This window comes from Lactuca virosa, chromosome 1 (assembly GCF_052849685.1).
Source record: "Lactuca virosa cultivar CGN04683 chromosome 1, Lactuca_virosa_CGN04683_v6, whole genome shotgun sequence".
In the NCBI taxonomy this organism is placed as follows: Eukaryota; Viridiplantae; Streptophyta; class Magnoliopsida; order Asterales; family Asteraceae; genus Lactuca; species Lactuca virosa.
Genome location: NC_136426.1, coordinates 91,311,113 through 91,320,594, shown reverse-complemented (window position 1 = coordinate 91,320,594; position 9,482 = coordinate 91,311,113). Strand labels below are relative to the sequence as shown.

At 34.5% G+C, this 9,482-nt stretch overlaps 1 long non-coding RNA gene across 2 annotated transcripts; it reads left to right on the top strand.

The window, feature by feature from the left end:
* Window positions 1-2,178: 2,178 nt before the first annotated feature.
* LOC145105603 (uncharacterized) lies at window positions 2,179-5,258 on the top strand. Of its 2 annotated transcripts, XR_013707371.1 has the most exons (4): window positions 2,179-2,265; window positions 4,548-4,695; window positions 4,846-5,075; window positions 5,138-5,258. It is a non-coding gene; the product is annotated as an uncharacterized LOC145105603 (long non-coding RNA). The 2 variants fall into 2 exon arrangements; XR_013707369.1 differs by having other exon boundaries at window positions 4,846-5,258.
* The last annotated feature ends 4,224 nt before the right edge of the window (window positions 5,259-9,482 follow it).

Sequence of the window (9,482 nt, the reverse complement as noted above, 5' to 3'; positions counted from 1 at the left end):
TTGGATAATGAGAGATTTAGTTTCTTGAATATTGTTTGTAACTAACATTTGTTGCGCAGTGCGCTGCTAAACTTGAAACCAGAGGGGCAATTAGTCATTTAATTGATATTTTATTACTAAATAACCATATGTATAGATATGTATAGGTATTAGAAAGCCAAAAACTAGGGGTGTAAACGAGTCGAGCCGAGCCTGAGCCTGACCAAGCTCGAGCTCGGCTCGTTTAATTTTGAGGAAGCTCGAGTTCGAGCTCGAGCTCGATTCGAGCCTTAAAATGAAGCTCGAGCTCGGCTCGTGAACAATTTAGTGGGCTCGCGAGCCTAATCGAGCCTAAACGAGCTTCTATGTGTGTGTGTGTATATATATATATATATATATATATGTGTGTGTGTGTGTGTGTATGTATGTATGTATGTATATATATATATATATATATATATATATATATATATATATATATATATATATATATATATATAGGCTCGTTTAGGCTCGCGAGCCCATGAATTGAAGCTCGGCTCGAGCTCGTTTAATAAACGAGCCTCGTATTTAGGCTCGAGCTCGGCTCAGGCTCGTTTAATTTGATCTCGAGTCGAGATTTTAACGAGTCGATCCCGAGTAGCTCACGAGTAGCTCGGCTCACTTACACCCCTACCAAAAACCAGGGGGGCCATGGCCCCAAAGAGCCTCCGCCACTGACTAGGGGTGAGCAACGAAACAGGGTACCCGCTTTCGGAACCAGAAACGCCTTGGAACCGCCGGTTGGCGGTTCCGTTTCCGGTTCTTATTTTCTTTGAACCGCTACTCGCTGGATACCACCAGAACCAATATATATATATATATATATATATATATATATATATATATATATATATATATAATTCTATTTGTTCAATACATACCTAATATGATTATATGAAATTCTAAATTATCGTTGTTATTTTAAATTAAAAAGAAACTTAAAATGTTTTTATAAAAAAACATGGCTCGATAGTTACAGTGGGCAATCTTTAAAGTTTATACTATTAAAAATAGTTACAGTGGACAATATTTATAGTTTATACTATTAAATAGACAATGAAAGTTGACATCTATATATGTGAATATTGGTTAATCAACTAACAGACGGTAGCCAATGTTTACAATGTTGAAATAACTAGACGTGCTGAAACATCGTCCCATATCGTTTGAGGGATAATTGAATTTGAATGAAAGGAAGTTATAAAATACAAATGACTATAAGTTGTAGATAATTTTGTATATTATCTCACATCAGATTTATGATTATGGATATAATAGGTAACTCATTATAAATTTCCGCGTCTCTAATTATAAGATAATTGTTAAGAATTTTATGATCTTTGACTTAAAATAGTTTGAAAGTTTTTAGCAACCGGGTACCCGGAACCGGAACCAAAAGTTTGAAAGTTTTTGGGAGCGGTTCCAAAAGTTTAGAAACCGATGTAAGCGGTTCCGGTTCCGGTTCCAACACCCTAGGAACAGCCGGTTCCGGTTCCGGTTCCACTAAATTTGGCCGGGTACCCGCTTATGCTCACCCCTATGTATAACCCATATTCGATTTTTTTATTTTATTTTATAAATAGGGTTGTTTTGAAAATGTCTTTCAAAAACACGTTAGTTTTCAATTCCTTTACAAAAATAGGCTTTTTTTATGGCCCCACGATAAATGATCATATTCTTTTGAAATTTACAGTTTTAACCCTCATAATTTAAATACATTAACCTTCAAGTTATATAAAACTTTCAATTATAACATGTAAATAATTCTTAAGAGTTTCTACTTTCTAATATAAATTTTCAATTTTAACCCTTAAAATATATAAACTATATGACTATTTATCTATCTTTTACCTTAAAATATATTTATTTTCTATCCTTAATATTTAACAATGTAATTCATTTATTGATAAAAATATAAAAATAAATTATGTAATCAGAAACATTATGCTGTCATTTTAGTAGAAAAGTAAAGAATATTTGTAAAAGAAAAAAAAAACAAATCAGTCTCTGCAAAACACTATTTATATCACTAATAAGAAAAAGTGACAATATGAACGGTCATATCATATCATTTTAATTTCATATTTTACACTATAAATCCAGGTTTCTGAATTCATTTTCATTTCATACTTCTTTAACAATTGTTCAACATTCTCTCCTCAAGTCTACATTATCAATCGTTTCAACTTTCATCCACATTTTCATCATCACTAATCAAGGTTTCTTCATCATTTTAGTTATAAGGTATATATTATTGTCTAAGAATCTCTGCATATATTTTATTTTAAATATTCTGTATGGCATAATAATGTATTTATTATATTTTATGAATTATTAGGCAGTGACATTTTCGTATATATTATCATGATGGTTCTAGATTGTCAATTTCTGATAAACTTATATTAGGGTGGTAATATTGAATATGAAATTGGATTCATAAAGGGTGATCAATCAACATTGACTGCTTCAAATATTGTTAGGCATAAAATGAGTTTTGAAGGATTTAAAGATTTAGTTTATGCACATGTTGAAGTTGACAAAATAGCCTATAAGTTGAATATCTCATTATGCTACTAATTTTGTGGCAGAAATAATATTGCATGTGTTATAAATGATTCAAGTTTAGACGTGATGTATTATTTAGCCGAGAGACAAAATTATTGTGGGCAAGTTCTTGTTGAAATTGAAAAATTACACCAAGAACAAACAAGGGTGCCTATAAATATTGGTTTTGTAGATCTTCTTCGTAATTATGAAGTATCAACCAGTAAAGTCACAAGTGGCCAACCCCTAAAATGTGGAATTTCTTTTGCCCAACAATGATTTTGAGGCAAATGATGAGTTTGGGTTTGATACAAGCAAATACTAAAAATGTTCTGAATGTTTCTTTCTAATGGGAGACAACCCTTCACCGAAACCCTATTGTTCTTCTCCCAACACCCATCTTCACCTTGTTGTTTCTTACTAATGTTTCTTAACCTCGATCGACTTGATTATAACTTTTGGAGAGCACTCTTTCTAACTCACTGTCAAGCATATGACACTATCCACCATGTTGATACCAATCATGATGCTCCTGCTACCAAACTCGTTGATGACAACCAGAAAAAGGTCAATGTTGTTGTAAGGATGTAGAGCGAGTGTGGACAGAGTTAAGACCCACCCTCTCCACGATTTGAGTTTTTTTTAATCTAAGATAATTGATTTTTTTTCTTATTTTCCAAAAAATATTATTTAATTCAATTGTTTTGTTACTTACTAAACTTTTACGTAATAGCCTCTAAAGTTTCGAATACTGTTTATTGACTTTACTTTTAAATTAAGAACTTAATAACATGCATAATGCATTGTCTCTCTTAAAAAAGTTAAAGATTTATAATTCCATCACGATTTGAATATTTAAGTCGCTTGAACTAACCAAAATTTCTTAAGATATAAGTATGAAGATACCAAATTATTGATTAACATATTATCTATCACCTTTTTAATATTTAAATATTCACGTTAGGATGCGTGGAGCTTATATCTCATTACAATGAGTAGAAATATCATTTGGGCCATAAAATTTTCCACACAGTGAGGCGTTACATGAAAAAAATAAAAAAGATGATCTCTCTCGTATCACTTTTTTAAGAGTAAATTACACGAATGGTCCCTATGGTTTGGGGTAATTTGCGTGTTTGGTCCCTAACTTATTTTTTTAACTCGGAAAGTCCCTACTGTTTGTTTTTTGTTACGCGCTTGGTCCCTGCTGTTTGTTTTTGTTACGCGTTTGGTCCCTATCTTACCTAAAAAGACTATTATTTAAATAGGAAAAAATAGTGGGGTATTTAAGGTAAGGTGAGGTGGGTGGGGTTGACGGTTTGTTTATTTAAATGTAATATTTAATATTTATAATATCCTGTTATATATTAAATTACATTACTTAATCATAATGTGAAGTTTAATATTTATATATCAAATTCATATAAAAAATCAAATACATACTAAAAATTTGAAACATTGTAATATATTTCAAAAAACTTATAATTGAAAAAGGCTGTTTTATATATACGACATTTTCATATATATATATATATATATATATATATATATATATATATATATATATATATATATATATATATATATATATATATATATATATATATATATATATATATATCGGTCCTGTCCGGTTTTACTAATGTTTTTCGGGTTCAGTTCGGTTCCTGGTACGTATTTAAATTCAAGTATTTTGGTATTCTACTCTGGGACTCGGCGAGTTGGAGGCCCAACTCGTCGAGTAGATTCGACATTATGCGGAGGTTTTAGTGATCTACTCGACGAGTCGGGGGACCGACTCGACGAGTAGGAGCTGTCTGGACAAAACTCTAATATTTAGGGTTTGCACCCTATTTAAACACTTTATCTCGTCCCAAACCAGCCTCCATCACCCCTCCCAACTCAGAGAAGCCCTAGATTGAAACCCTAACCTTGTTTGAGTGATCTTAAGTCATTTTTGTGTGTTTTGTGGTGGTTTGAAGTTTGAAGAAGAGAAGGAAGCTTGGAAGATCAAGAGAAGACTAGTAGATCCAGAGGTTTTGATTTATTTCCATCTCATTCAAGGGATTGAGGAGTAGCGACGAGTTGATTCCCGTGCCAAGGACTGTGCAGATATTACACGACATCGAGGTGAGTTACCTTCCAGTAGAAGTAGGTCTAAGGCACTAAGGCCGACCCACTAGTAGTTGATTATAGTCGAGATAATTCTCTTTGTGATAATTGTCTGGTTTGCTACTACCTGATATGTTATATGTTAGCCTGATATGTTATATGTGATAGTGGTAGCAGGAGGGGACTAGTCCCCAAGTTCGGTTGTTAGGACCGAAGGGTAGGTCAGCACCCCAGAATGGCTTGACATGGGTAGGTCAACACCCCAGAATAGCTTGACATGGGTAGGTCAGCACCCCAGAACGGCTTGACATGGGTAGGTCGGCACCCCAGAATGGTCGGACCGGGTAGGTCGGGCACCCCAGAATTGCCCGACAATATGTATGCTATGTGATTGTATGGTATGTGGTATGATGGGGGAACTCACTAAGCTTTGTGCTTACAATTTTTATTTTTGTTTCAGGTATCTCTTCAGCGAAGGGGAAGGAGCCGGCGCGGTAGCTGCACATCACACGCACATCAGTTTTCCGCATGTTGCGATTCATGGGATTGTACTCTGATTTTATTACTACTTGATGATATGATTTCGGAAACATAATTGCTATGGTTTATAGAATGTTATGTTATTAGGTACGTTTTGAGAAATGATTTTTATAAGTTATTTAATTTAAAATGAAATTTTTGGCTTGAAAATTTGGGATGTTACATCGTTTCTTACCCGAAAACTACAAATTGAAAAACATTCGATCTGGAAATCGACCCGGTTATAAGTGTTGGATTAAGTTGCCTAAGGTCCTAACTAAATTGATATAATGTTGATGAATAAAAGTAAAGCCCTTTTGGGTTGCCCTCATAACTAAGAAATTGTCCAGATTGATTTTAGAGAGAGGTAAATATTTTATAAATATATTATATGACTAATATACTAATTAGAAATAGTTATAATTAATCAGAATTAATTTGGAATTAATTATGGGTGAAGGACTATAGCTGTAATTGTTTAGAAGTTGAGCATATGACAAGTTCTAGAACCCTCCTGCATGAGACAGTTTTGCGGCTCCTCTTGGAGTCTTCTGGAAGCCTTCATATGGATAAATAAGGAACTAGATAATTACCTTATTTGAAATAATATTATTTTATGTTCAAATTAGTGTTTCTAGGTGTTTCCTAATCAGCTATAAATTCAACTTTAAGACTTGGAATTTTTGACCAGGCTTTCTAAGAGATCATAGCCGGAAATTATTACCTCACCCCTTTCTCATAAATCTTCTAGGGTTCTTGTGTTGTGGGTGTGAACCATTAGAGGCTTGCACACAATTGAAACTAGTTTTCAAGAGACTATTGGATTGTTCAAAGGGTTTGTTTACAACAACAAATCAGAGGTATGCAATTAACGTTCTGAATTTCGATTTCACCTAGGATTAGAGTTTTTTTGTTCAATTGTATGTTGCTTCAATAGAGTTATGCCATAGATCCAAAATTAGGTTGCATGTATCCTTACGATTTTAAGATATTTTTTGCATTATTACATGTAAAACCCATCAGTGGTATCAGAGCATTAGGTTGTCTAACAATTGAATGTGCATAAATTGAACTTGAACAATTGGAGAAAACAAAATCAACATTTTGTTTCGTCGCAACGTCGTGGGCTCTTCTGCCATGTTGTTGAGAGAAACACATGTCGTGGCCAACTGTCTGATCCACGTAATTTTCTTATGCCACGACGTGGAGCTAGTCTGCCACGTCGTGGTGGACCTCTTATTCAACGATTTCTTTTTTAGATAATTAAGATCTAGATTAGGATAATTACATTTAAAGATATTGTTTTAATTGAATAAACTATGAATATTTAAATTGGTAATATGATCTCCTAATATCTAGAATCTTTGAATTATCCTAATGATTTAATTAAATTTAATTATTTGATTAATTAAAAAGATTAATTTCGAAATTGGTAATATAAATTTATGAACTTTATTTTAAATGTTTAAAATACACCCTTATACTTATATATATTAAGAGTTTAATAGTATATATATAACATGAGTCAGTTGAACCGCTAGTATGCCTCATTCACGAAACCATGCTATAAAGAGGGTATAAGGAATCGGCCTATAAAATGGTCGTTGAATGGGTGTCTATTCTTACCCACCGCTCTCTTGTGTGGTGGAGGGTCGTAAGCAGAATGAGTTCAATAGGACATAATTACAGTAAAAGTATAATGCTATAAACTAATAGAACCTTTTTCAAAATTTGCCACTCTAATTACTTTAAGGAAAAATGTGAAAGTGTATGCTAATCCATGAAAACACATATCAATCTTTATCAGTCGTTAGTGGAGCGTGTGTGGTTAACCAACACACTAATTAGGGACTATAAAGTTGAAATGATGGCATAACTCAAAAAATTATCATTAATTAATGGAACGTGAGTGGTTTACCGGCACGTTAATTTGAGTTGATAAAAGACATTGAGGTTGTCAAACGGGTTTGCATGGTTATTCATATCTTATTTGTGATCTTTAGCATCCCAGTCACAAATTGAAGAGCATAATCGATAGTAAACATGTCATTGATAAGATTCAATGAATCTCAAATGATCTAGGACTTTCATATAGATTGAAATTGGTAAAATGCATTACCTTCCTTAAATGAATTTTTGATTAGATTACGACATCCCTTTTCTTAATTTCAAATTGCATTATTGGATCCTAGCATTGAATATTAATTTGGGTTAAAATATCAAGGATTGAATCAACTAACTAAAATCTTGTCTTTATTTCAAAGAAATGTATTCCAGTGGTGAACTTCCTCTTCATCCTCCTCCATCAAGCCACAATGTCACTCTACTATCGGTCCTTGCTAAGGACAAGCTTGTCGGTCCAAATTACATGGACTGGATGAGGAATATGATGATGATGCTTCGCTATGAGAATAAAGAGTATGTTCTCACTACTCCAATTCCAGAAATAAACAAAGAAACTGCCACTCCTGAGGAGATTGCTGACTATGATCAACACGTGGACGATGCCACGAATGTCTCTTTCATTATGATTGCAACTATGACACCTGAGCTCCAAAAAACTTATGAGGATTACTGGCCATATGAACTTAACATGGCCTTGTCTTAAATGTTCCACAAGAAAGCGATACAAGAGCGTTATGAAGTGGTCAAGTCCCTAATGGAGTGCAAACTGAAAGAAGGGGAATCTGTGTGCGCTCATGTGTAGAAAATGAAGAGGCATATAGAAAAATTGGAAAAGCTCAATGTGAACTTTGATAAGGACCTTGCCATTGACATGGTCCTCCACGCTCTGCCCAGTAGTCATGATCAATTCATATTGACCTATCATTTGAACAATACAGAGACTACATTGATTGATCTTCACAATCTGTTGCAAACGACTGGAGCGGGAATGAAGAAGTATCATTCCAACAGTTCTGCATGTGCCCCTATCATGGCTATTCAACAAAGAAAAAGGAAGAAGAGAAAGGCCCCTACCTTATCCAAATGGAAAGGGAAGGTCCATCATGGAGATCCCATTGGAACAAAAGCAAAGCCCAACTTCAACACCCTTCATGTTGCTGATCCAATGGAAGTCGTGTGCTTTCATTGTAGCCAAAAGGGCCATTGGAGAAGAAGCTTCCCCAAGTACTTGCAAGAGGTGAAAGATGCCAAGACCAATGCGGGGGTATATTCTTCTGGTACGTATTCTATTCAAGTCAATAATACTAATATTTTAAATTCTTGGGTTGTTGATACAGGATGTGGTTTCCACATTTGTTCTGATATGCAGGAACTAGAGGAAAGTGAAGAGGTCGAGCATGGGAAGCTAAACCTAATCACGGGGAACAAATGAAGATCGACTGTTACCAGGATTGGGAATATTTTAATGGTACATTTATTTTCAAAGCTTTTCATTGTGATGGTGTGTATGAAACTATTGTTTGTGTGAATTAGTTAGGCAACAATGTGTATAATATTGGTTCTTCTAATAGTTAAGACAAGTCGTGCCTATGGAATTGTCGTCTTGGGCACATCAACAAGAAACGTATGGCCCAACTCCAAAAGGATGGAGTGTTGGAATCGTTTGACCTAAAACCAGATGATAAATGCGAGTCTTGTTTGTTGGGAAAGATGACTAATTCACCTTTCACTGGCATATGTGAAAGAGGTGAAGATTTGTTGGCCTTAATCCATACGGATGTGTGTGGACCATTCAGATCTGCCACAAAGGATACAAATCGCTACTACGTTACATTTACTAACGATTATAGTAGGTATGACTATATGTACTTGATCAAACATAAATCGGAATCTTTTGAAAGGTTCAAAGAGTTTAAGAACGAACTAGAGAACCAATTGGGCAAAAATATAAAGATGCTATGATCGGATAGAGGTGGTAAGTATCTTAGTATCAGGTTTAACGACTATATGAAGGGATGTGGAATTGTTTCACAATTAACACATCCTAGGACACCACAACTGAATGGTGTAGCTGAGAGGCATAATCAGACCTTACTTGATATGATTCATTCCATAATGAGTCGATCTTCGCTTCTAATATCATTCTGGGGGTATGCCTTAGAAATAGCCCCCCATATCCTCAATCTTGTTCCAACTAAGAAAGTTGCTAAGACACCTCATGAAATGTAGTGAAACCTCCCTCACTCGTACATATCAAGGTCTGGGGTTGTGAGGTTCTCCTCAAGTGAGAAACCTCAGACAAACTTGAACCCAAAGCCGAGAAGTGTTTATTCATCGGTTATCCACATAAATCCTTTGGATACTTGTTTTATAGACCCAAT